Source organism: Micrasema longulum, unplaced genomic scaffold (genome assembly GCF_059751315.1).
Source record: "Micrasema longulum isolate JH-2025_06_02 unplaced genomic scaffold, ASM5975131v1 h1tg000244l, whole genome shotgun sequence".
Taxonomy (NCBI): Eukaryota; Metazoa; Arthropoda; class Insecta; order Trichoptera; family Brachycentridae; genus Micrasema; species Micrasema longulum.
In genome coordinates, this window is record NW_028277449.1 from 884,416 (window position 1) to 910,934 (window position 26,519).

General features: G+C 31.0%; 1 protein-coding gene across 1 annotated transcript in view; it reads left to right on the forward strand.

The window, feature by feature from the left end:
* Positions 1-4,118: 4,118 nt before the first annotated feature.
* LOC148283380 (uncharacterized) overlaps positions 4,119-26,519 on the forward strand; it is a gene marked incomplete at its 3' end in the record, with an annotated part of 240,676 nt that continues 218,275 nt past the window's right edge. The window contains exon 1 of the mRNA XM_088223635.1: positions 4,119-4,361. The remainder of the gene's footprint in view (positions 4,362-26,519) is intronic.

Sequence of the window (26,519 nt, forward strand, 5' to 3'; positions counted from 1 at the left end):
TTGATGCATGCCACGGATTGGAGAACCTTACTGGATGTCAAAAATAAAATATAAAAAATAAAGAATAATTTAAAAAATATATATTTATAGATGACAACCATGAAGTTTCGCATAAATAAATTGTCTATGTTTTTATGAATGTATGTATGTGTATGCGCATGCGTGTATGTACGTGTGTGTGTATGTACATATGTATATATGTGTATATTTATATATACATGTGTGTATATATGTGTATGTCTGTATGTATATGAATCAAAATGTGTATCCGAATAAGTTTATATTTTGTTTGTCTGTGCTCTATATTAATTTGTTAAGTATTATAATATATTAAAATGTAATTGCCTAGCTTGGAACGGGGTATGTACCCTTGTTAGCTGGGCAAAGTGAATATGGAATTGTATTTTGATAATAAGTGTGAATAAATAAATAAATAAATAAATAAACTGCCCTTGCTTTTCATTTTGTATAGCCGTTTTAAACATTTTATCGCTACTTATTGTTTTAATGGACAGTAGAAGTATGTTAATCATAAATATTGTATTAAAAATGTCTATATTACAAGAAAATTTATTGCCTAAGGAATGTAAATTCGGAATCGGAGAGAGTCGTGCATGGTTAGTATCAACGTATATAGTTCCAAACAACTCGGTACTTCTAGTAACTCAATTCTATATTTATGATAAATAATAAATAAATCGATAAAATGTCTCGCAGCAATCTTCTGCAATAGTCTCTTTTCCTAGACCAGTGGTCGGCAAACTTATTAGTCAAAAGAGTCAAAGATCAGCAGATCAACAATTAAGATTTCTTTTAGAGCCAAATTAATTTTCGTTTCCTCTTGAAAGCCAAAAAAATCATAATATATTTTATTTAAATTACACATTCTTTAAATTGACGACGATGAAGAGCTTTAGCGACAATTGTGTTAATTCTTAAAGGGCTGTGCTACAAAATTCCTTTACATGTGGTGATGTTACATTGTGTTACCTCAAGCAAAAGACAGAATATTCTGAAATTCAGACATTTGGAAAAAAAATATAGACATGCTGGTAAATAATTAATCAAAAGCAGACAGAACCGAAGGGCATGTATGACAAGATGTATGAATGTGGAAGAGGCTAGGAGTGTATGCCAGGATAGACGTGTGTGGCGGTCCATTCTCTCTGCCTACCCCTACGGGGAAATGGCGTGATGGTAGTAGTAGTAGTAGTAGTAGATAAAAAATATAATACAACGTGCTGAATCCGGCAATGCTTTACTATTTCTAGATTTGAGTACATGCTCATATATATATTTTAAAAGAACACAATCGAAAATTTGATATCAATTATTGTATTTAGTCGAAATGAAATATATACGTATACATAATTACTTCTGTGTTTCAGTTTACGTAAATTTTGAGGACAAAGAATATTGATAAATAGGTATTCGAACATTGTTTTCCTGTCACTGTCTGGCAGATGCCTCCCCGATACTGTGCGAAGATAACAGAATGTCAGACCTTTTGTTAGAATATACAAAATCAACGCCTCGTTGTCTCGTTTTCCGCACCTCAAAAGTCAACCAATTTTGTAATTTGGAGTATCAGAATAAAATTGTCGGTATTGGTACGTTTTGCAAAAAATAGTTTGTATACAGCGCGCCCGAAGAATGCAGATAAAGCTGTGTCTAGTTCCCATAATATACAATATGTGTAAAAATTAAACAATGAATATCTAGTGGGTAAAAAAATCACTGCTCTAATCACTGTCATAATCCAGAGGAATACGTTCGTATTAAGAAAAGTCGGACAGCGTTTCCTCTTATGACTTAACATTATTAAACAAACTTACTAAACTTTATTTCATAATCTTTTTATGTAACCATAGAACTAAGTTCTGTTTTTCTAATTTAAACTATGACACTTAACTCATGCCCAAACGTTCAGTCCTGCCCTAAGTGTATTTAATCGTTCTTTAACCGCCAGGGTTTCGACGTGAGCTTGACATTTAATTAGAAACCGAAATGCTTGGTTGTGTCATGGAAGCGTGTGAAAACCGTACGGATAAACGTAAATGCAACTAAAGTAACGCATTTAAGTGGCTAAAGAGCTGCGAGTGGCTAAAGAGCCTCGGTTTGGCGACCACTGCCCTAGACAATATCCAATTTTGCATATTTCTTCTAAAGATGGCCGTTGTATATGATTGGGATGTGTTGAAGTGCATTTTATGGGTTAAGTGTGGCATTCGAATGTTGCATGATTGCATTTTGTGTCAAGAATGAATAGTTTTTGAATGCATACTTGAGCGAATTGTTTTAGCGTATGCATACCTTTCATCACTATATTTAATAATAACAAAAGTAAATTTAAATAATTAAGAGGCAAAATTAGCAGTTCATAATGGAGTCCTGGTTCTGACCCTGATGTATGGGAGTGAAGTATGGACTTGGAAAAATAGGGATGAAAGTAGGGTTAATGCTGTCGAAATGCGATCTCTCAGGCGAATATGTGGCAAAATTAAGTACGATAGATGCACAAATGTTGAGATCCGTACATTATGCAAAGTGGAGGTAACATCGAGAAAGGAGCTCTGCGTTGATTTGGATATGTAGAGCGAATGGACAGCGAAAGAACGGTTAAAAATATTTTTTTAATTTTATTTTTTTACATATTTATTACAGCAATTTAAAAGTAATTATTTATACAACAAATTAATTACGTAGTAAAAGCAAACATTTATATTTTTTTATTTTTGTTGTTTGTTCATCTAAACTGCCTAACTAGGGATAGCTTCCCCGTTTTAAGGCAGTGATGATTTATTTTATAATAATATTAAAAAGTAATTACAGTTTTATCATTATGTTCAGTCTTAAAAGTAAACAATAAATATCCAAAGAAAACATGAATAATACCAAAATCTCTATATTCTAAGTCCTAAGTCTTTACTAGTAAAACAAGAAACCAGCTTACGTCCTTCTACATCGGACAACAATTTCTCTGACTCCCTCCGACCAATATGGATTTAAAATGCAGTCAACACATTTACATTGCGAATGTTGATAGATGCAGAGATAGAGGAAGACCGAAAAAGATATGGCAAGACCAAATCCAACAGATACTTGATGGACAGATACTTGATGGACAGATACTTGATGGACAGATACTTGATGGACAGATACTTGATGGACTTGTTAAAATTCAGAATAATCGACGCACGTGCATGAGAAGATGTATGAATGTAGCGAGATCTATATGCAAATATAGAGTGATGTGGCGTTCTATCCTCTCTGCCTACCGGGGAAACGGTGTGATGGATTGTTGTTGTTAAAAAGTTATTTTAATGAAGAATGCTTAGTTTGCGGTGTCAAGTAGTATAATTGAAATCTGTTTTTGCAAGATGAAGAGAACGTTTTAAATTACGCTATTATATAGGTAGGTAGTTTATTATGTATAATTTATTTTGGCATCAATAAATAAATTGCCGTGTTTGGTGGAGATTTGTAAGTTTGCTTCCAATACTTTCATATATCGGTTTGATTTCTAATGTATATTTATGAGTATGTTTTATTTTTTAATTATTAATGGTATATTTCCTCATTTAAATTTATGCTTCAACTTTTATTATTTTTGATTTGTTTTCCAATTCATTTTTATTTTTGGTTTTTTAATATAATTATTATGATTGGAATTTTTTAAGCATGATTAAACGAAGAAAATAAAACACATGTAATAAAAAAGGGTCTGCCTAAACAGAGTAATTTCCTAGCTAGTCAGGACCTGAAACAAAGAACCTCTGTACATTTTAAAACTGTGAAATAATAAAATACATTTTTTTAAAGAGGGTAATATTTTCAGTTAAATATTGATAAAAACCGTCGATCGCTTTACTTATAAGTTTTAAATGCCATTTTTTAGTAAAGTTTATAGAATAATAGAATAATTATCGAGAAAAACCATCGATAATATTTTTTTGAGGTTATTTACCGCATTGCATTTGAATACAGTTTTAGTGGAAAAATAGACGCATACACAACGCCGTCGGCCAATGAGCGACGCCCCAGTCTCCGCGCAGGCGCACGTCGAAGTGGGACTCGTGAATTTTGAACAAGAATCGTTCTATTCCACCTTTGAAAGTGACAGTCCATCCACTCACTACTGGTGAAGGGTCGCGCGCGGGAAACGCATTCTAGAAAAAAGTACGCGAAAATACGAAATGATTTGAGAAACTAAAATGATAGATTTGAAAATAAGTAACGCGTGTTTCAATATAACATTCGTCTGTAAAAAAGTGATTATTTTTATGTTTTTGTGACTCATGGTGATTTTTCGTTTTCACAATAGTTAGGAAATTTAATTAATTCGTCAAATGACTTCACCGGTAAGTGACAGATAACTAATTGTTCACATTATATTTTTCACTAAAACTGTTGATTCGTTTGTTTATGTATTTAAATTTTATTTAACATTAAATAATTTATACGGTAAAATTGATGGATCTTTTTTTTAAACTATTTTTTTATTTTTTATTATGCAGACACAAGACTCAACTTCATCTAATTAAAATTCTATGTTGAGTTGAGACAAATATAAAAAAAAAATATATGTAATACGCTACAAATAAGGTACATACAAGGTAGTATTCATTTATTTATTTATTTATGTATTAACGGTTCAAAGAACCTTTTACAAAAAAATGTTTTAAATAAATAATCACAGCAGTGAACAATAATAAATGCAACAATATTCTATTAATATTTAGCTGATCTAATAAAACCAAGCATTATTCCTGTCTTGACATAGTCTTACGAAGTGAAGCTGATAAATAAAAAACTAAATAATTTTTTACTATAAAATTCACGCAAGAAAAATAAATGTAAAAATACATAAAAATAAAAATAATTTTGCACGGAATAATTTTTTAAAAACAAACCATTATACGATATTTATTTCTTATTTACGGTTAAAATGATATTTAAAAAAAATAATTATAAGTAACTAAAATTACAGCAATGCACAAATTACAATGTAAAATACAAAAACAAACAATACTTTATTTTATAAAGTTTATATTTGAAGCACTAACATTGTGGCTATTCATTATAATAAAATAAATAAAACAACTTTGTTTTTAACCACTAATTTTTATTTTTCACCGACCGGTTTCAAAGCAAACAAGCTTCTTTGTCAAGGTTTACGTAACAAAATACTTTATTTATTTATTTTTATTTGCACCACAACAGGCTAAGAGGCCCAAATACAGTCGTGAAATACAGTACAGAAATTCCAGGCTTCAGAAAAATCATATTTATTTTTTGTGTTCTCACCGGGAATCGAATTCGAAACTTTCCGTGCATGCGTCAAGCGTCGTATCCATTCCACCACGAAGATACATTGAAAAAAAAAACTAGGGTTACAATAGTGTACATACAAATCAGCATTTAAAATGACACAGATTTTTGTATTAATATTATTAACCTTTGTATGTTATACAAAGTAACATATCATATTATACAATACAATTATTATTTTCATATATTTCTGTATATTATCTTTAAAAAACTTTTAAATGAATATATCAACTCGTTTATTTACTCTTATTTTTATGTTTTTTATATATGAGAACACAAATTAAATTTTTATTCTCTCAAGCCTGGGTATTCTGTGATGTAATTCACCACTGTAATTGGGCCTCCTGACCTGTTGCGGGGCAATTTTTTATTAATTTATTTTCATTTATCATCTTTGTACTTCTATACGCACCTGATGGTGCAAAGGGCACTCCATTGAAACTACTAATGCAGTGTAATTCAATTATCTGTTATGTGAAGGTAAGGTGATCAGTCTAGAACTTTATTTACCAGTTTAGAGACAGTAAAATATTGGCGTGTCAAACCACCTTTTGAACACATGTTACACGTCGACCCTGCAGGAATCGAACCCGGGACAACAAGCATTGTAGGCGAATGTGTCAACCATTACACTACAAGGCTGACTTATTCTCACTCGATTTCCTTTTTTAGGATTTTTTGAGTCAAAAACACTCACCTAGGGATTTATATCAGCATGTTTTTTTATCAAATGTCTAAACTTCAGAATATTCTGTCTTTTGCTTGAAGTAACACGAATTTATATTACCGCGTGTAAAGGAATTTTTCGGCACAGACTTTTAAAAGTAAACCTAGTGAAATAACCTTTTCCATAATTGAGGACCATGTATGAAAAGGGGTGAAGGTCCAGTGTGCATAAACTTTATACGAAAATATAAAAAAAACTGTTTTTAAAAATAATGAACATGCCTTAAAAAATTAATTATACACAACATTGAGGTTGACATTTTTACGTATCTAAATTTATTGCAACAGAGATGGAAAACATTATTGAGAAGGAAAACATTATTCAAACATTAGAAAAACATTATTGTTGCAATAAATTTAGATATGAATAACTCCCTAGGGAGGAAATCCGGCCAGTCTGCAAGCATTTGAACATACTCAAACATGTTTGATTATGTCCAAATGCTTGCAGACTGGCTGGATTTCCTCCCTAGGGAGTTGTTCATATTTAAATTTATTTCAACTGAGAAGGAATTTTTTTTTGAGAAGGGAATATGGAAGTCTAGGCATTTACAGGGCTTATGACCTGTCATTGGCTGGTTTAAGTGGCCACTTTACACAATGTGTAACATTCACCATTCTGCCCATGTTTAAACATCCAAATTTTGCTCAACTCCTCTATCTGTTGACTTTTGTGAAGTAAAAGAGCTGAAACCTTAATGTATCATTGTGGCTAAAAATTAATTAATTAAAATTAAATGTTAACAAAACGAAATATATGAATATAGGAAACAAAAGAATAGAAATTACACCATCAATTGTAATAGAAAATGAAAAACTTAATGAAGTCACTGAAATTAAATATTCAGGTGTAATGTTGGATTCAAAACTTACATTTTACCAAAACGCTAAGATGGTAATAAATAAGATTGCAAAAAAATATCAATTTTGGGAAGGATCAGAAGATTTATTGATAAGGACTCCTGCAAAACTATTTACAAAGCAATTATTGAACCACACGTTAACTACTGTAGTAGCATTTTATTTTTATCAAACAAAGAAAACATAGATAAACTAACTGTATTACAAAATAAAGCCTTTAGAATCATTTTGAAAAAAAACCAGATACACGAGGGTAAAGTCGATGGTAAATGAAATGAAATTATTAACATATAAACAAAGAATATTTTACAATACAACAATATTTGTTCATAAAATTATAAACTCTAATAAAAAAACAGAATTTTGGAAAAAAATTGATCGGAACCAGCATGAACACGATCACAATACTAGAGAAAAGAACAAAATTAGACTTCCATTTAGGAAAAAGGCAAAGTCACAAAATTCAATTTTATTTAAAGCAATTAAAAAGTATTACGAAATGGAAACAAATATTTATGAAGAAAAAAACATATCAAAATTTAAAATAATGGTCAAGACATATGTGATAAATAACTTAAACATTAAATATATTTGCAATGTTTTATTAGAACACACATAACAATATGTATGATATGTGTGCCCTACTTTAAGATTTAAATTAAAAAAAAACCTTTATCACGTGGGTGAGATTCATCCGGCTGAACCAAATCACCTACTAGGCAACGCCTGAAAACAATTTTCTATTTTTATACTTCTTCTTTTACCATATCTGTATTTGCGTCATATCTGTTAATGCCTCAGACGTAGGCAAGATCAGGTAGCGAGACATTTCATTAACAATGTTTTTAATACGTCTTAATGTTTGTAAACAGGCTGGATTTCCTTCCAAGGAAGTTATTTAGATCTAAATTTGTTGCAACAGAGTGGGAAAATATTTTTGAGAAGGGAATAGGGAAGTTTAGGTATTTACTGGGCTTATGAATCGTCATTGGCTGGTTTACGTGGCCACTTAAAGAATATGTTGAATGATAAATCTTTCGCCGTTTGCAAAGTCATGAGCATGTTAAATATTTAGACATCAATATTCCCTTTTAAAAAATGTTTTTCCTCTGTTGCAACTAATTTATATATAAATAACTCCCCAGGGAAGAGATTAAGTCAGTCTACAAACATTGTTCAACAATTGAAACAGTTGAAAAATGTTTTTCAGGCTCTGATAAATGTTTTAAAAAAAATCACTTTTCACCTGTTTATCTGAAAGAGTTCGTCCAATCTTTATCACAATGTGGACTATCGCATTTAACATCAATACCCATTCACCGTCCAATATTTTTGCCTCCTTTTTCTCTTTTTTCACAGTAGTAGCGGCTCGATTGTAGAATAATCTATCCACTAATCTCAGAGACGCTTCTTTATTTACATTTAAATCAAGATTAAAATGTCACTATCCGAACATTTGATTTCCTTTATCCTCTTTCTTTTCTTCCCACTCCCCTTTCTCAATAGTATATTGAAGATTTTATTTTATTTTAATTTTAAATTTTGATCAAATTATACAATTCTGTACTAATACCTAGAATATCATATTTTCTTAATCTTAACAGTTCGAGTAGGTAAGAAGAAATAAAAAAATAAATAAAAAAAAGTACTTTTCAAAATATTCTAACAATTTTTTTAGAAAATCGTCAAACCACAACAGGGATGGAGAGTGCCTTAAATAAAGGATATTGAAGTCCAGGCATTTACAGAACTTATGACCTGTTATTGGCTGGTTTAAGTGGCTTCTTTACACACTGTGTAACATTCACCGTTTTGCCTATGTTTGAACATTTATATTTCTTCAATTCTTCCATCTGTTGATTTTAGTGAAGTTAAAGAGCTGAAACCTTTATTGTTGTGAAGAAATTCACCTGACTGAATTATTTCACATACTAGGCAACGCCTGAAAACAATTTTCCAATTTTTAAACTTCTTCTTCTTGCTTTTTAAACTTATTATTTTGTACCCGAGGGGGTGAAATCCAGTCTTTTGTCTACAAACATTTGGACAAACTCAAATATTGTAAATAAAATTGATTTTAAAAAACGTATCTGACCAACGAAGCGATTCTCATAGGATGCGGACTAGGGAAGCGGCTGGGTAAGGAAGAGGTAAAGGTTTGTGGAAGATATGCTAGTTCGAGACATTAAGAACTGTCTCCATTTTCAAACCATAACAACATTTTTTGTTCATTAACTCTTAAAAGACTGTGGTAGATGTAACATCGTGTTACCACTAGTGAAAGACGAAATATTCTGATGTTCAGCAATCAAAAAAAAAAACATGAAGACATACTGATTAATAATTCCTTTTTCATAATTTATGCAAATAAACATATAATTTAGCCCTGTTACAGCAAAATAAATATCATAAATACGCCACTAATATTACGCGCGTGCGTCCCCCATCACTGTCATCAACGGACTGAAGACTGAATATGTTTTACACAACGCCCACCAAAAAACAGCGTCTCCGTCTTTCTTGTTATGAGTTCTATCTTCGTGCTCTCTCTTATGCAGATGTGTTGCTGAATTAGCGGACATTCATTCTTCGCGTACCAAAGATAGATATTTATTGAATTAACATCCAGCATAGTTATGCGAATTTTACTTTCCAAATCCGGGGTGAAAATGTCCATTTAAAGATAAAAAAAAGAGAGACATATCAAGTCTTGTGTCCTTTGTCGACTAGTGTGACATCACAGCCACACGAGAATTTAAAAAAACAGTTTGTGGTAAAAATCATAGGATTTTTAAAAAGTTTACCGCAAGGGTTGTTCCTCTGAAGTTTTTTGGACTGGCCCTAAAACACGGTGCGGCGTACATTATACACTACTGTTACGTATTACGCCGTAACGTGAACTTTTTCCACGCATATTCAGCAAGATTGCGTGTAAACACATATACGAGAAACTTTAACCCCTCCGCAACGCACTCCTTTAAGCGCATTTTAATAAACGTTTTCATTTTCAAACTGGTAGAGGAATTTACGTATCAAGGAAGTTTGTTTACTAGCAATGGAAATACTAACGTTTATAATAAGCCGTAAATGTATATAACACACTACCGAAGCGATGAAGATAGTTCATTTTATCAAGGTGTTCACAAGAAAGTCCAAAATGTTTTAATCAATAAATCAACAATAGTTTGAGTTTATCCAAATTTTTGTAGACAAGGACTGGATTCAACTCCCTGGAGAGCTGTTTATATTAACATATTACAACAGAGAGAACACTCAACACTGTGGCCACTTTACACAGTGTGTAAAGTGGCCACTTAAACCAGCCATTGATAGGTCACAAATCCTGTAGATGCCTAGACTTCTATATTACCTCATCTTAAATTATTTTCATCTCTGTTGTAATATGTTAATAAATACATATTAACTAATGTTGGTAAATATTAGTATTAACCACTTACCAATTTTTTTTGTCTATTGGTTTCAAGACGTACGTGTTTCTTCGTCAGGACACTTACTACACCAACATGCAAATACTTAAATACATCTCCACCTTCATCATCACCGTAGTATATATATGTATAGTATTTCCAAAAATTCATAAATCAGATTCTGACTTATAGAGATGCGAACACCACCCAGTCAAACATGCACTAAGCTCAATGAAACAATATTTAATCTTGTATTGAAGAATTGGATGGGAGTTGAGCGGCGGGGGGGGGGGGGGTAGGGTGGAGGGGGCTAACCGATTGGTCAATTTTTAATTAAAAAAGAGAACTGTACTGAAAACAAATTTGCCGATGTTAATTCCTGACGATGAGGTTGTAACCTCGAAACAAGTCAAAGTGTAACTCAAAATTAAAGAGGTTTATACAAATTTATAAAAATGTACGTGTAAAATACCACAAAGTGAAAAATGTTTTTGAAAACAATAATAGAAAAAATATTTGATTATTTACCACGGGAATATAATTTTTTAAGGGTTTCATAATGTGCAAAATCTCCATATTATTTAATTTAAGTCCTTTCTTATTATATGGATGTACATTTTTTACTCCTTTATCCTTATCATGTTGATGTAGTGAGTGTCTTGACGAAGAGACGGGTGCGTCTCAAAACCGGTAGACTAAAATAGTCAGTAAGTAGTTTTATACTCATATTTACTAACATTGGTTAAAAGTTTTGACCACAAAGTTAATGCTTTAAACATAACTAAATGTAACTTTACTCTTAATTAATGTTTAGAAGACGTAACTGAGTAAATGTAAATGAATTAAATGCACCCTTGTAAAAACATAACTACTACCCATTTTAGATTACGCTGATGTTTCCATGACTGATTTAAGCTGTAAACAGCTCGATAAACTTGAACGACTTCAGAATACATGCAAAGGTACATTTTTGGCCTTAGGAAATATGACCACATTTCTGATTATCGTAGGCAACTGAAATGGCTCAAAATTAGACAGCGGAGAGACTATCACTCGCTCTCACTTCTGTTCAATATACTCCATAGTCCTAACGCTCCTATATACATGGGTAAAAAAATTCAACGCTAATCTGTTCATGGTTTACCTCTTCGTTCTAATTCTCAAGGCACCCTCTTAATACCCATCTACTATTGCTCTTTCTTCTCTAACTCATAGTGTCTATGCGGCTCGACTGTGGAATCATCTCCCATCTACCATCAAAGATGCCACATCTCCTTTCTCTTCTTTAATCTCCCCTCCTATCCTCATTCCTTTTTTTCCCCTTTCCCATCGAGTAAAAGTTTTTAGTTAAGGTAATTTAAAAACAAATAAGTTTATTTATATTTTTGTATATCTTTAGCTTTTTAATCTTTATTTTCTGTTGAACAACTTATCCACGTATACGTTTAGGATCGTTAATAAATAAATACCTAATGTTTCCAACAGTCGCAAAAGGGTTAACGTATTTTGTGGGTAGATACGTGGATTTGTTTGTTTTATAATATACTTTGTACTTTTTTTATAAATACATAAATATTGTACAGTTAATAAGTGTAAACAATATTTTTAATAAGTGTGGAAAAAATAAATTAGGTATTTAGTTTGTTTCGAAATATGTTTTGATTAAAAGTAAACATCCAATCATTTAATTTTTCATGTCCGCTCCCTAGTTGAAGCATACGGTGTCCACAAAAAGCCTCCAGGGGGGCAATTACAAAGGTTATCTTCATAGGTATGTACCGAGAAGGTATACTTAGCTTCTGTACTGTCTTTATCTACCTCGGTGAGCTCTACCGACTTGTCATATGATCAAATACAAATGGCTACGAAAACTCACTACGTTCCTTGCTTAAATAAAATTTTAAATAGTTCCCATTCATATTTTAAATAAGCTTCTATGGTAAAAAGCTGCCACTTCAAAGCGATTATGAACTTGTATAAATCCCAATTATAGCAAAAAATGCTCGCTTAAACATGATTTTTAAATGATTTTTGACAATTACCAAAACGGTATGCTTAATTTTTGCCAGTATTTATCTACTCAAGTATTACAAAGCCGGCTCTTTTGATATCTCGATACGTTCACTCTGAAAAGTAGTAAAAAAGGCGGAAAAACGCAACAACAACAAACCCTCACGCCATTTCCCCGTAAGGGTAGGCAGAGAGGATAGAACGCTATCTTTGCATATATATCTCGCTTTCTCTATATTCATACATCTTCTCATGCACGCGCGCCGATTTTTGACTTTTGACATGTCCGTCTTCAAGTATTTGTTGGATTTGGTCATGCGGTCTTTCTCGGTCTTCCTCTATTTCTGCATCTATCAACATTCGCTAAATAACTTTTTGTACACAATGTTATTTGTACATTGGTGGGCTTATTGCCAAATGGCGATTTCTTCCAACCAACCAATAAAATAATATTTTTATTTTTATAATTCAAGTTACAGAATATATTCAATAGAAAATAAAGATTAAAAGCTAAAGATTTATAAAAATAGAAATAAACATACTTCTGTATAAATTACCATAAATCGAAACTATTAATCAATAAGAAAAAGGAAAAAAGAGGAAAGAGGAAAGGATGAGAGATTGAGGAAGAGAAAGGAAATGTTTCTTCAGACGTGATTTAAACAGAGATAATGTAGTTACATCTTCAATGGTGGATGGGAGATGATTCCACAGTCGAGCCGCATGGACACTATGAGTTAGAGAAGAAAGAGAAATTGTGGATGGGTATTAAGAGAGTGCCTTGAGAATTAGAACGAAGATGTAAACTATGAACTGATAAGCGTAGAAAGTTTTTACGCAGGTATTTATAGGAGCGTTAGGACTATGAAGTATATTAAACAGAAGTAAAAGGGAGTAGGGAGGGTTAGTCTCTCCGCTGTCTAATTGCCTACGATAATCAGAAATGTGGTCATATTTTCTAACACCAAAAATGTACCTTATGCATGTATTCTGAAGTCGTTCAAGTTTATCGAGTTGTTCACAGCTTAAATCAGTTATGGAAACATAAGCGTAATCTAGAATGGGTAGTAGTAATGCTTGTAAGAGAGTGCATTTAGTATTAATGGGTAAGAATTTTTACAACCTTCCAAGTGAGTGTATACTAAAAAATATTTTGAGACTTAATTCGTTAGTATAAGCTCGCCAGCATAGATGTTCATCCATTAGTACTCCTAGTATCTTCGTAATCGCTCGGGAGAATTTATCTTCAACTATACCGTCATGGTAAAGGCAAAACGTCCTTAACTTCCCATTGTAACCGCCGCCCTTGTCGCTCTGTCGGCGGCCAACTCCGGTACATTACCTCAGTCAAGTTTGCGTCCCGTAGTTCTGACACGTACTGCCGTCAAACGGTCGCCAGCGGACATCTAGGACGTCGGAAATACAAATATTCCCCCTTATGCCATAGGCACCTTATGACATGGGAATGTGGTTGTGTTTGTCAAGCTAAAGAGATTGCTGTCGTCGTTCCTTCATGACATTGGTAGGGAGGAGTCATCGGAACTAATAACTAATTAAAGTTGAATTAAAGAGTAATTTTGTTAAAGATAAATTTTAGCAAAAAAAATATATTTGTTAATGTCTCAGTGCTAAAATGTCTAAATATTATGTGTTGTAAAAAAAACCAATTACTTTGAAGTTATAAAAAAGTGCTTTTCTGTTAAAGAAATAAATTTTTAATTTGAATTTTATTTATTTAATACAGTCTATAATACAAATACATTATAGTTTTTTTTTAATGTTAAACAAATAGGTACATTTAATATAATTTATTTTTATTTATGGATGTAGCCACTCCACTGGCCCAAAGGCACGTTCCAGAGTGTCAGTGTATTATTTATTTCATACATAATAGTACACACTTTCACATCAATTGTCAAGTTACATCAAAATATTATAGGTGTCAAAATTCAAAAGAATTATAAAAAAATATTTCAACCCATAGGTACATGAATAAAATGCGAAATGCTTTCATAAACTTAAAACTACATTCTGATATACGAAACAAATTCCTCAGCTTCCTGTCTAGTCCTTTACGTAATCCATTTATGGACTAGAGTTTTGAAAACATTGTTTTTCATTTTACTTACCAATATATCCATATTTAAAAAATTGTATGGCTTAGAGGTAAGAAAATTAAAGTGTCTTTGTTCGTAATTTGTTTTTTTTTCTTTGGGAGCAGAAGTATTGTTTTTTGTCTTTGCCTAGTGTCGTAAATTTGTTGTTTGTCATTATTTCTGTCAAGCTTTTGATAAAAGTGTCTCAAAATATGTCCTTATGATTGTACACTTAAACCGAGTAGTAGGCCAATCCTCATATATAAGAATGTAATTGCCTATCTTGGAACGGGGTATGTACCCTTGTTAGCTGAGCAAAGTTAACGTAAAATTGTATTTTTGATAAATGGTGTAAATAAATAAATAAATAAATATGTAACATTGTTGATTTACATGAGATTTTTTTTTAAATAAATAAAATTTCAATCGTATTGAAATATTGGTCTTTACGGTTCTCTGTACACATTTGGGTGCTCTTTGAAAGATGATTGTAACACAGTTAATTAATGATAGTCTTATTTTGTACGTATATGGCTCGGGAGTATTGAATTTTAAAGTGACTCCATACAGAAATTACAACTTTGCCAGGCGGCTTGCCATACCATATCGCACTTTATTATTAAGAAAAGGTTCTGAACGTTCCTCTTTTATTTCGTCCTTAATATTGATGTGAAGGGGTATACCATTTTAAGTGGTTTTGTCATTTTATTTTTATTTCTCGCTTTCCCGTGGTCGAAATTTTTGTCACGCATGAATCGATTCATATAGGCATTATTTTCTTCAAGTAGGTACATACCTTATATTACCTACGATAAAATGCTTTTTTGTGTAAAATACTAAAATATATTTCAACAGAGATAGAGCACCATTATCAAGACCCCAGCTGACGTCTTTGATCTGCAGTCAGATCTCGACCGTCTGAAGGATTACTGCAACTCCAACTGCTTGGACCTTAATCCTTCTAAGTGTTCAGTTATTACATTTAGTCGCAAAGTAAAATTTTTACGTACTAACTATGTGCTTAAGGGTCAAAACCTCCAACGCTCATTATGTGTAAAGGATCTAGGTGTCTTCCATGATAGTAAATTACTTTTTGACGCCCATGTTGACAGCATCATAAAAAAGTCATCGCGTTCGCTTGGCTTTGTTATGCGTAGCTCTACGTCGTTCACTATGGCAAAGACACTTAAAATCCTTTACTGTACATTAGTGCGAAGCAACTTAGAATATGCATCACAAATATGGAATCCTATGTACAATGTGCAGATATCACGCATTGAAAATATTCAAAAAAAATCGTATAGTTCATGTGTTTCCGGTTGAAACTTGAGTTTAAATCTGACCAGTATATTCATATATGTAAAAAAACATCACCTACTGCCTCTGCAAAAACGTCGTGAAATAGCGGATATAATTATTTAATTAAAATTGCCTCTGGTTCAATTGACTGTCCTGAACTACTTTGCAAACTTTCTATCAATGTTCCTTCCAAAGTTTTAAGAAATAACCCTCTTCTTCACATACCTCTTGTTTCATCTAATTATAGGCAAAATTCATATTTATGGCGAACTTTTAATAATTTCAATGTAATAAATAAATCATTTAACATAGATTTATTTGAAAATAATCTTAATAACGTGCGGCGTTTGCTTTCAAAATAACTCTTAAAAGTATTTTTTTCTTTTTTTTAAATTTACATTCAATTACTATTCATTTTAGGTTCGAGAATCTTTTTTAACTTACTGTGATGCTACTTGTGAAAACCTGTAATTGGCTTATTTGTTATTTGTTTTGTTATATAAATATGAGATAATTATAGCTGTTGGTTATCCAAATAAATAAAAAATAAATAAAAAAAATATATAAAAAAATAAATAAAATTATATAAAATAATATTTTTAAAGTTGAACAATAATTATGTTATTTATTGTGTATGCAGATAGTTGGTAGAATTTCATATAAAAATTTGGTAAGGTATCCAAAATAAAAACTCTTTTACTAAATGATATTAAATATTTGTATATAACCACGTACCGAATTTCCTATGTCTACCGGTTTCGAGACTTACCCATCTCTTCGTCATGACACATATTAAACCAACATTATTTAAAAAATCTTTCCCTCTATATTAATGATATAAATAAGTGCTTTGAATTTTCTCGATTTCTACTTTTTGCCGACGATGCCAAGATTTTTGCCACTATCAATGATATATCTCACTGAATACATATACCAAAAAGATCTTGATTGTCTATTTCATCACTGTAATAAAAATCAATTGTTTATCGAAATGTTATTCAATGACATTTACCAAAAGTACACTTTTTTTACGCACAATTATACGATCAAAGATAATTCCATATCACGGTGTAACTGGATTAGAGACTAATGAGTTATTCTTGATAATGATGCTGTTCTGGTCTCATATAAATTATATTGTTGAAAAAGCTTACCAAATGCTGGACTTTATTTTAAGAATTTTCAAACCTTTTAAAAAACCAAATACATTAATAACATTATACAACACTTTTGTACACACTAACTTGGAGTTTGCATGCGTTGTGCGGAGCCTACAAATCATAACATACATTGAAAGGATTGAAAATGTTCAACGAAATTTTTTTAAATACCTAGATTATAAAAACAATAAAACGCTTTGTACTTACAGCCAATCTGCCAAACAAAATGGATTTTTTACCCTTGAAAATAGACGCACTGGATCTGAATTATGATATTTACACAAATTATTAAATAATAAAGTAGACTCTTTTAACCTACTATCCAAAATTAATCTTTAGGTCCCCTTTTGCATGACAAGAAATAAATATTTATTCCATCTGTCTGCAGCACTAACTATGCACAACACTCTTTCCTCTATCGTTCTTGCTCTAACTATAATGATTTTTTAAAAATCTATTGATATATTTTACATGCCTCTTAATTTATTTAAAAATAAAGACTTATTCTTTCTGGCTGTGATACTATCCCACTTACTATTTAATGATGCTCACACTTACACACACTTGAACACTTACTCTCACACTAATACACATAAACACACATCTACACTTACTCTCATACAAATGCACATAAACACATGCTTTTGTTGTAACATAATTTAATAATATGTATTATTTTTATTTAGAAACTTCGCTGGTCTGTTTTTAAACCGTATTAAAAAAAATGTTATTATATCATTGTCGACTGTTTGTTTCTTTCAAATAAATAAATAATTAAATAAATAATTAAAAAAAAAAAAATAATAAATAACAACAACAAATCATCACGCCTTTTCCCCGTAAGAGGATAGAATGCCACATCACTCTTTCTTTGCACACATATCTCGCTTCCTCTACATTCATACATCTTCTCACGCGCGCGCCCCGATTATTCCGACTTTTGACATGTCCGGCTTCAAGTTTTTGTTGGATTTGATCATGCCATGTCTTTCTCGGTCTTCCTCTATTTCTGCATCGATCGACATTCACATTGTAAATATTCTTAGCCATTCTTTCGCTGTCCATTCGCTCTTCATGTCCAAACCAGCGCAGAGCTCCTTTCTTGATTTTGTCGATCATGCTCATCTCAGCCTTACATAATGTTTCATTATTTTTTACAATTATTAAATACAAATATTTAACAACATTTAGTAAAATGTTTGACAACAAAGTTAATGCTTTGACCAATAATAATATAAAACCCTTTTCAGCATTTAGTACATACAAATATTTGACCGCAAAGTTAATGTTTTAATCATTAATACTAAAAACCCCTTTTTTAGATTTAATTCTACTTTTACTTCATTTTTATATAAAAAAAACTTGTTATACTCCTATTCAAAAAAAAAAAAAAACAGCATTTCCAATTAATTTAATCAAAACGATAACATATCAATAAATAATTTTATAAATTCTGAATGTATTTCTACTTTAGTTTACATTGAACGTAAATATATGAAACTTATCGAAAAAAAAGTTTTTTGATATTGTATAATCAGTGCTATGCTTTTTTACAGTTTTGAATTTCTAAAATAACTCCACGTGTGACGTCAGAGGTTCTTCTTTGCCAATTCTTCCAATTGGTTCGTTTACGGTAAGCCAACCGGATACCCTTCACACCTTTCATATCATGAACCAGTGACGTCGTTCAAAGTAGAGCGTTTTTATTAAAATATATTTTATAAATTTTTTAGTACATTTTCAAGAAACTTTGAAGCACAATTTAATGCTCTAATTTTTACCGCGCGTAAGAAAACATTTTTTGTGGCCAATTTCAGGTAGGGCTGAAGTTCCTCATTCCATACTACCAGTACTCTATTGTGAACTGCTAATTTCGTCTCCTACGACAAGCATTGAAACAGTCCGCCGTTCACCCTGTTCTCCGCACACACCCCCTTTTTAATATCTTTCTTAAAATGTTATATTTGCTTTATAAAAATATTTTTTTGTAGCGAGTCAGTTCATAAACAGTATTAATTTTTTTTATGTACCCATGGGATGAAATAAATATTAATAAAATATTTTATAACAGCTGTTTTTGCGTGCCTTTGTACATTTGCTTATAAATTCCCTACAATCTTCTTCATTTTATGTTCAAACAAAGCCAAGTAGCTAGTAATAAATTTATTTGGTACTTTATTTAAGTCATGAAATAAAGTACTTTCTTCTTTGATATTTTCATGAATTTAGTGGCTTTTGAGAATAAGCTCCATTGTATAAATTATAACGTAGTTATATTAAATTTATTGTTATGTTTTAAAGTAGTAACCATACTTTCAATTTTGAAAGCATACAAAGAGGAAATGGATCGAATATAGGGGAAAAAATTCAAATTGTTCACTAAGTAAAACACATATTTAAATCTTTGGGAACATATATATATTTTTTTTTGACATACAATGCATAAATTACTTTTAACATATGTTTAACATTGATATGGTTTTAAAAAAATATATAATGTCTATATTTAAACACATATAAATACAATACAAATATTTTCAAATTGCATAAATATAACAATAGTAACATGTAAGCAAATATACATTAGCAACCAAAAATACGAAATATATATAAGTATGAAAAAAAAAGAAAAACATGTTTAAACATAAAGAAAAGCTTAAGAATTATATTGCGAGAGAAAAAAAGAATTCAGACTCGTTTTATAACTATCAAGTCCAGAACCAAATATATCAGCCTTATCCTCATTCTGATAACCATATCTGTGGAGCCACGAGATAAGCGAGTGCATGTGATGGTTGGTCCTAGAACTCGCAGAACAAAAAGGAGATCTGTGGTGGGTATGTCGACCAGGTACACAGAAACACACCAACTCCAGCAAATCTGGACAGTCAATAAATGAATTTATCACATTATAAAGTAATATTAGGTCTGTTAGAATTCTTCAATCAGAAAGTTTTAAAAGATTTGCGAAAGATAACAGTTGCGAACAAAAAATTGAAGTTGAGTAATTTAATTTATTATTTATTTATAAATTTATTGCAAAAAAATAATATACATACTTAATAACAGGTGTTCTAAATAAAACCAATTGATATAAAATGAAAACGGAGTGTCCTCTGTTTATGATCTATCATCTAACATGGCACAGCCTGTTCTAAGATGGAGATTTTCTTTCTTTAGAGCGCAAGTAGTCCTTAACCAATAAAACAATAACATAAAAAAGAAAAACCAAAACTACTTAATTATAAATGCCTAGCTAATCAAATGTAAGAAATTAAAAATCATTATTATATAAATATAAAGTATATATATGTGCCAAGAATACATGTTACTTTAACATAAATAATATAGTATAATATTTAATAAATCAAATATAAAGCAATGAAATACATAAAAAAAAAAAAATATGTCTACCAGTTATATAAAGTACTACGTTTATTGATTTACATATATTTTTTTTTTAATCTCTCGCTACACTATTTATATGTGCAGTTATTTTTAGTTAAAAATTTGTTTTACATTTTGAGTCTTTTATATTTGGCAATAAATCATTAAATATTTTTGGAACAATTACATTGTATTGCTTTTTACCAAAGGCGGTTGATACAAATGGGACAATACAGTTAATTTGTATTGCTGAACGAGTGTTTATATTATGTCGGGTTCTTTTGACTTCACTTAATTTATCATAAAATTTAAGTAGCAGGCACCTCACAAACAATTGTTTACATCCAATATCTTTAACTCAGCGAATAGATCATCCGTTGAATATTTCAAGTACTGTATCAGTTTTTTATGATTTGCTCAAAATAATGAAAGATGGATTTTGCCGGGTTCGCAAATAGCACCCTCATATCATGCAGAAAGGGTTTATATAACTGAGGGCCTTACTCATAAAGTGTTATAAAGTTATTCCTGGGCAGAGTGGTAGAATACTGAAGGGAATACCATTCTTATTATAGTGGTAGAATAAGGATTTTATTCCCATTCTCAATGTACCATTATGCCAGGGCGTAACTTTATACCGGGTTTATAAGTAAGGCTCTGATTACAACAGTAAGACTCCGCGAAGGTTGAGAATTACCCAGAGAAAAATTCAAGGATATTTAACTGTGACGAAGTTTGTAAATATTCAAAAAACTAAAACATTGTAACGCTCAACAGTGTAGCGCCGTATTAGACAGAACAGAAAACTGAGGAAAGTAAATTTTATGCGGATCCCATTTTTTTTACTTTGATATTGCGCGCGCATACAAATATTATATTAATTAGATGTTTTGCATTATAAATGATTTAAAACAATAAAAATAATTTATCTTTTCTTGCGTAACCCGTGCCGAGGACACTTAACGATAAAGTATTTATATTTTACAACATGGTTTGCAGAAAGAAAATTACAAAATCTTTTTTAACTCTTGTGTGGCTGTGATGTCACACTAGTCGACATAGGACACAAGACTTGATATATCTCTCTTATTTTTTAAAATGATGAATTCGTATTTTTTGTAATCTTCAAATGGACATTTTCACGCCGGATTTGGAAAGTGAAATTTGTACAACTATGCTGGATGTTAATACAAAAAAATATTTATCCTCGCTACGCGAAAAAAGAGTGTCCGCTAATTCAGCAACACATGTGTATAAGAAAGAGCACGAAGATAGAACTCATCACAAGGAAGACAGAAACGCTGTTCTATGGCAGGTGTTAGTGTGAAAGAGACAAAAACAAAAGTAAGTAAAGTGTAAAATAGATTCAGATTTCAGCCGGTTGATAACAATGATGGGAAACGCACGCGCGTAATCTGAGCGGCGTATTTATGATTATTAATTTATTTTACTATAACAGGGCTAAATTATATGTTTATTTGCACAAATAAAGGAAAAGGGATTATTAAACATTATGTCTACATGTTTTTTTTTTTCAATTTTTGAACTTATAATTATTCCGTCTTTTACTAGTGGTAACACGATGTTACATCACCGCGCGCAAAGGGATTATTTATCACAGTCTTTTAAGAGTTAAACATTTTAAAACACAAAAAGTATACATAATGTTAAATTAAATAAATTATTAATAACATATTGCCATGTATTGTTCTATAACTTTTCTGCATTCCATTTTTCGAAATGTGTAAATTTTAGTATTTATATTTTTCTATCATTATTTTTTATACTGTTTTGAATATTTTGTACATTGTTTAATATGTTAATAAATGTTTTTGATTTATCTATGGAAGAGTCCAGACTTAACACGGAATTTACAAACTAGCCAGGACACAAAAAAATATCATTGTGCTTTATGATAAAATTGTGAATTTTGTGCATTAAATAAATAAACTAAATTTTTAACCCATTTTGTTTTTTTTTTTAATTTTTTAAAATTTCAATTTATTTATTTAATACGTTTATGCACATTAAAAAAAATTCTCAAGACATACATAATATGAGAAAAAAAATTGTTATTAAATTTTAATATGGTTAAATGTTTTTAAAATGATTTTAAAAACATCCCAAAAGCGATGAAATCGGTCACTAGTTATTTAAAACTACTATTTATTTATTTATTTATTTATATACGGCATTTCTGCCATTTACATATATGTGGTATAAAGAGTGCTTAGAAATAAAAATATTAAAAATATAAAAAATCGAGTATGAAATATTAATATACTCGTACTGTACACATTATTAATTACTTGAAATACATACATATTTTAAAGAAATTATACAATAACAAAATACATTAATCAATCAAATTATAACTATTCCAATCCAATCTTCTGAAGATGATTTGCTCTTTTTGATAAAAATATGTTGGTCCCTTTATTTTTTAAGTTAGGCAGAGATAAACTAAATATATCAAAATGTGATGCATATTCATTCCCGGTATTCTGTAATCTAACAATAGGTGAGTTATATTGAGCTACCGTTCGAGAATTTTGACAATAAAATATTGTAGATGTTCTGCTTAATCTAGGTGGTACATAGAATGAAATCAATTTCACTGATTATAAGTATCATTCTTCGTTTATAAATATAATAACAGTATTTCTTAAGAATTTTGTTCAGTTTTTAACTAAGTAATTTCTAGTTCACTTCTGGTTTGTGTAACACAGGCTTAAAACTCACTTATTTGAAAAAGGACAATTTATTCAGCAAAAAGTCAATTATTATTCCAAGAAAGGGTAGGAATTTTAAAATTGTAAAAATACAAATCCAAAGAGACTAATTTTTAAGAATTTTACTGTGGACCAGCTTTGAAGATGAAAGAATTATGTATAAATTAAGCTTATTCCGTTCGCATTTTAAAATCCGTGTTGGAAAAAAACATGAAAAAGACTTCCTAATTTATAAGAAACTTCGAAAAAATTCCATAATAATAATTCAAAGTTAAGACCTTAAAACTAACACTAAGATGTTCTGTGCATTAATAATGAATCTATTTTAAACTTAATAAATCTACCAATACATTTTATAAATACATATAATATAAGAACGGGCATATTGCCATAAGGCAATTTTTAGCTACCTACCAAAACCGTTAAGTTTGAGAAAATAAGAAGTGTATTATGGACAATATGGACATATTCTAGGTATTAATGCAGAATCAAATAGTTTTATACAAAATTCGAAACAAAAATCAACTAAAAATCTACACTATACTATGAAGAGAGAAGACCCGAACGGGAATGAAAGAAGAAAGGGAAAGGAAAAACTAAAATATTTAGATAGTGGCATTTCAGTCTTGATTTAAATGTAAATAAAGGTGGATCGTCTCTGACGTAAGTGGGTAGATTATTCCACAACTGAATAGTCACTTCTGTGAATAAGGAGGCAAAAAAGTTGAGCAGTGAATGGGTATTAAAAGGGTTCTCGCGTTACTGGGACGAAGAGATAGTCTATAGACGTCGGAAAAGCTCTCTCAGATAAAAGGCGAAGTGGAAATATTAAAAATATTGCGAAGAAGTGATAGAATGTAAGTGTTTCTTCGATGCCTGATACTAAGCCAGTGTAACATAGTCTAGTGTGGTATTTGGTTATGTGGTCAAATTTGCGAAGGTTAAAGATATAACGTATACAGCATAGGATAAAGAATAGTCTAGAAGGAGCGTAGAATCACATTTGAATACATCGGACTGTGTCCAAAAAGCCCCCAACTATCGCTGCGCGCATGCGTGAAGTCACCGCGTAATGTTGCCAGGTCGCGAAAAATATAATCATCACATAAATGTGAGATTATTTTATTTAAAAAAAAAGCAACTAGTTAATTTCTCTAAAATTTTATTGTACACGCGGAAATATTGATTGACACAACATAGTAGATAAAAGGGTCATTTAATGATAGTAATTTAATTACTGAACTTAAACGATGAAACAAATTTGATTTGACATAAAATGGCTATTTTTATGTCATGTTAAATAATATTTAACGTTTTAAAGATAATGTCGGTCAAATGTCCATCACGGTGTTGTTTAACCCGAGAGGTCCAATATTCATAAATTCTCTCATTATATGAGCAAAGTAACGTAAAAAAATTACTACTGTGTTAACACTAAGTAAATGTCCATTTTGTTTTCTTTGACAATCTAATAGACGGAAAAATAATTCAATTTTTAAGTAATGCATTTGATACTTACACATGTATTTGCTACTTACACATGAAATGTGAACCTATCCTGTTTCTTTAAGATCCCAGCAGTGTTTCTAATATTAGCATCTTTGATGGTGGATGGGAGATGATTCCATAGTCGAGCCGCATGGACACTATATGAGTTAGAGAAGAATAAGGAATTGTGGATGGGTATTAAGAGGTGCTTTGAGAATTAGAACTAAGAGGTAAACCATGAACTGATAAGCGTATATATAAATAGAATATCTATTTTGGGCATTAAGAAAAAAAACTACATTTACATATTGAAAATAATATTAATACAATGTGTACTTACATTAAAAAAACATTTATATATAATCCCTAAGATTACAATGTTGTCTAAATATTTTCATCCCTTTTTTTTTTTATATCTATGTAGGTAAACCTAATCTATCTATATGGGTATAAAGATGTATTCTTGAGGTCGTCTGTATGTTTCCTGGTATAGTGGACGTGCATATTACATGTATAGGTACGTTAAACTGCATTAGTTCATTATTTATGTACGATAACCTGGAGCTTGAGATTGATCACTCTACCATCTTGTAACAGGTGACCGAATTATTAATATACTAATTTGATAAAGGAACAATAAAAGACAACTGAACACATATATATTACATACAGGATACAAAGTACATACAAAGTATGTGATATATTTTTAAGCCCATTTCCCATTGGAGTAGGGAAAAGTGGGGCGGGGCATATTGTGACGGGCAGATTGTGACAGCGCATAAATTCGCGCTTATTGACGCCAGCCGCATGGCTTCATCTCTGAAACTGATGACAGCGACGCAAACAAAGACGGGTAATGCATATGCTGTAGAAACCCCTAATCCAATTATGTTTCTGATGAAAGGTGTGTAACACGCAATGGAATGTGCCATGAGCTATGGGCTGGAGTGGATACCAGATTTAATTTGTGACTTTTGTTTGACTGGCGTAGTTTTCACCAAAGATCGTATATTTTTAATGAGTTCGAGAGCGAGAATCATATTTTACATTTAACCACTTACATTAAAAATAATTTCTTCTTGTTTCGTCAAATGTATTTCTTAAACGCTTGATTATATTGTTTGTCATAACTTGCCTCAGCCTTGTCACAACTGACCAACCGGGTGGGGCAGGTTGTGGCGATTTCGGGAAAATATTTTAAGTAAAGGATAATGAGGTTTTTTCTTTGAGTTAAATTTAAATTTTACTAAAAGATTTTTTGACAAAACCCTTTTTGTGATTTATTCACAAAACGCCCCCCCCTTCCCCTACTTTAGACCATTTGAGTATGCATTTGGTTTTCAAATGTAATGCCCTATGCACCACTAGGTGTGGAAAGGGGGATGATGATGATGATGAGGCGCGAATAAAAAAAATAATATGCAAATTTTAAATAATGGTTCATTCTCCCTACGTAAAATTTCGTGATAATAGTTGAGTGTAAGCTTTAGCCCATTAGCGTCTGATGGTATGCTTAATGTAGTGTAATTTAAAACTGAGTGTTGCGGAGTAAAACTATAAAATATAATTATACCTTAACGGGCATAAATACATTGTTTTGTCTGCTTTATACTTTTTTGAGCCGTTGATGACACTGCTGATTCTTAATTTTTACATTTCTAAACATTCATATTTATTTTTATTTTTAACCAACTGACAGGTTTATTGTAATAACACTATACGAATTGATGTATAAATAGTACAATTTAAAAGATTTATAAAATACTAGCGGGCCCGACAGACGTTGTCCTGCCCAAACATTGGTTTGCCTGCTATTACTTTAGAAAAGACATTAATTCATTAATAAGTTGTTACATAGATACTTGTTGATGATTGAATTCCAAAACTAAAAATTGTTCACATTGAATTTAAGTAGGTGCTTGTTTATGCTTGAATTCCAAAACATAAGATACATATTTTTTCAAATATGGCATGCTTTTTGCAAACGTCAAACTCCGGTCT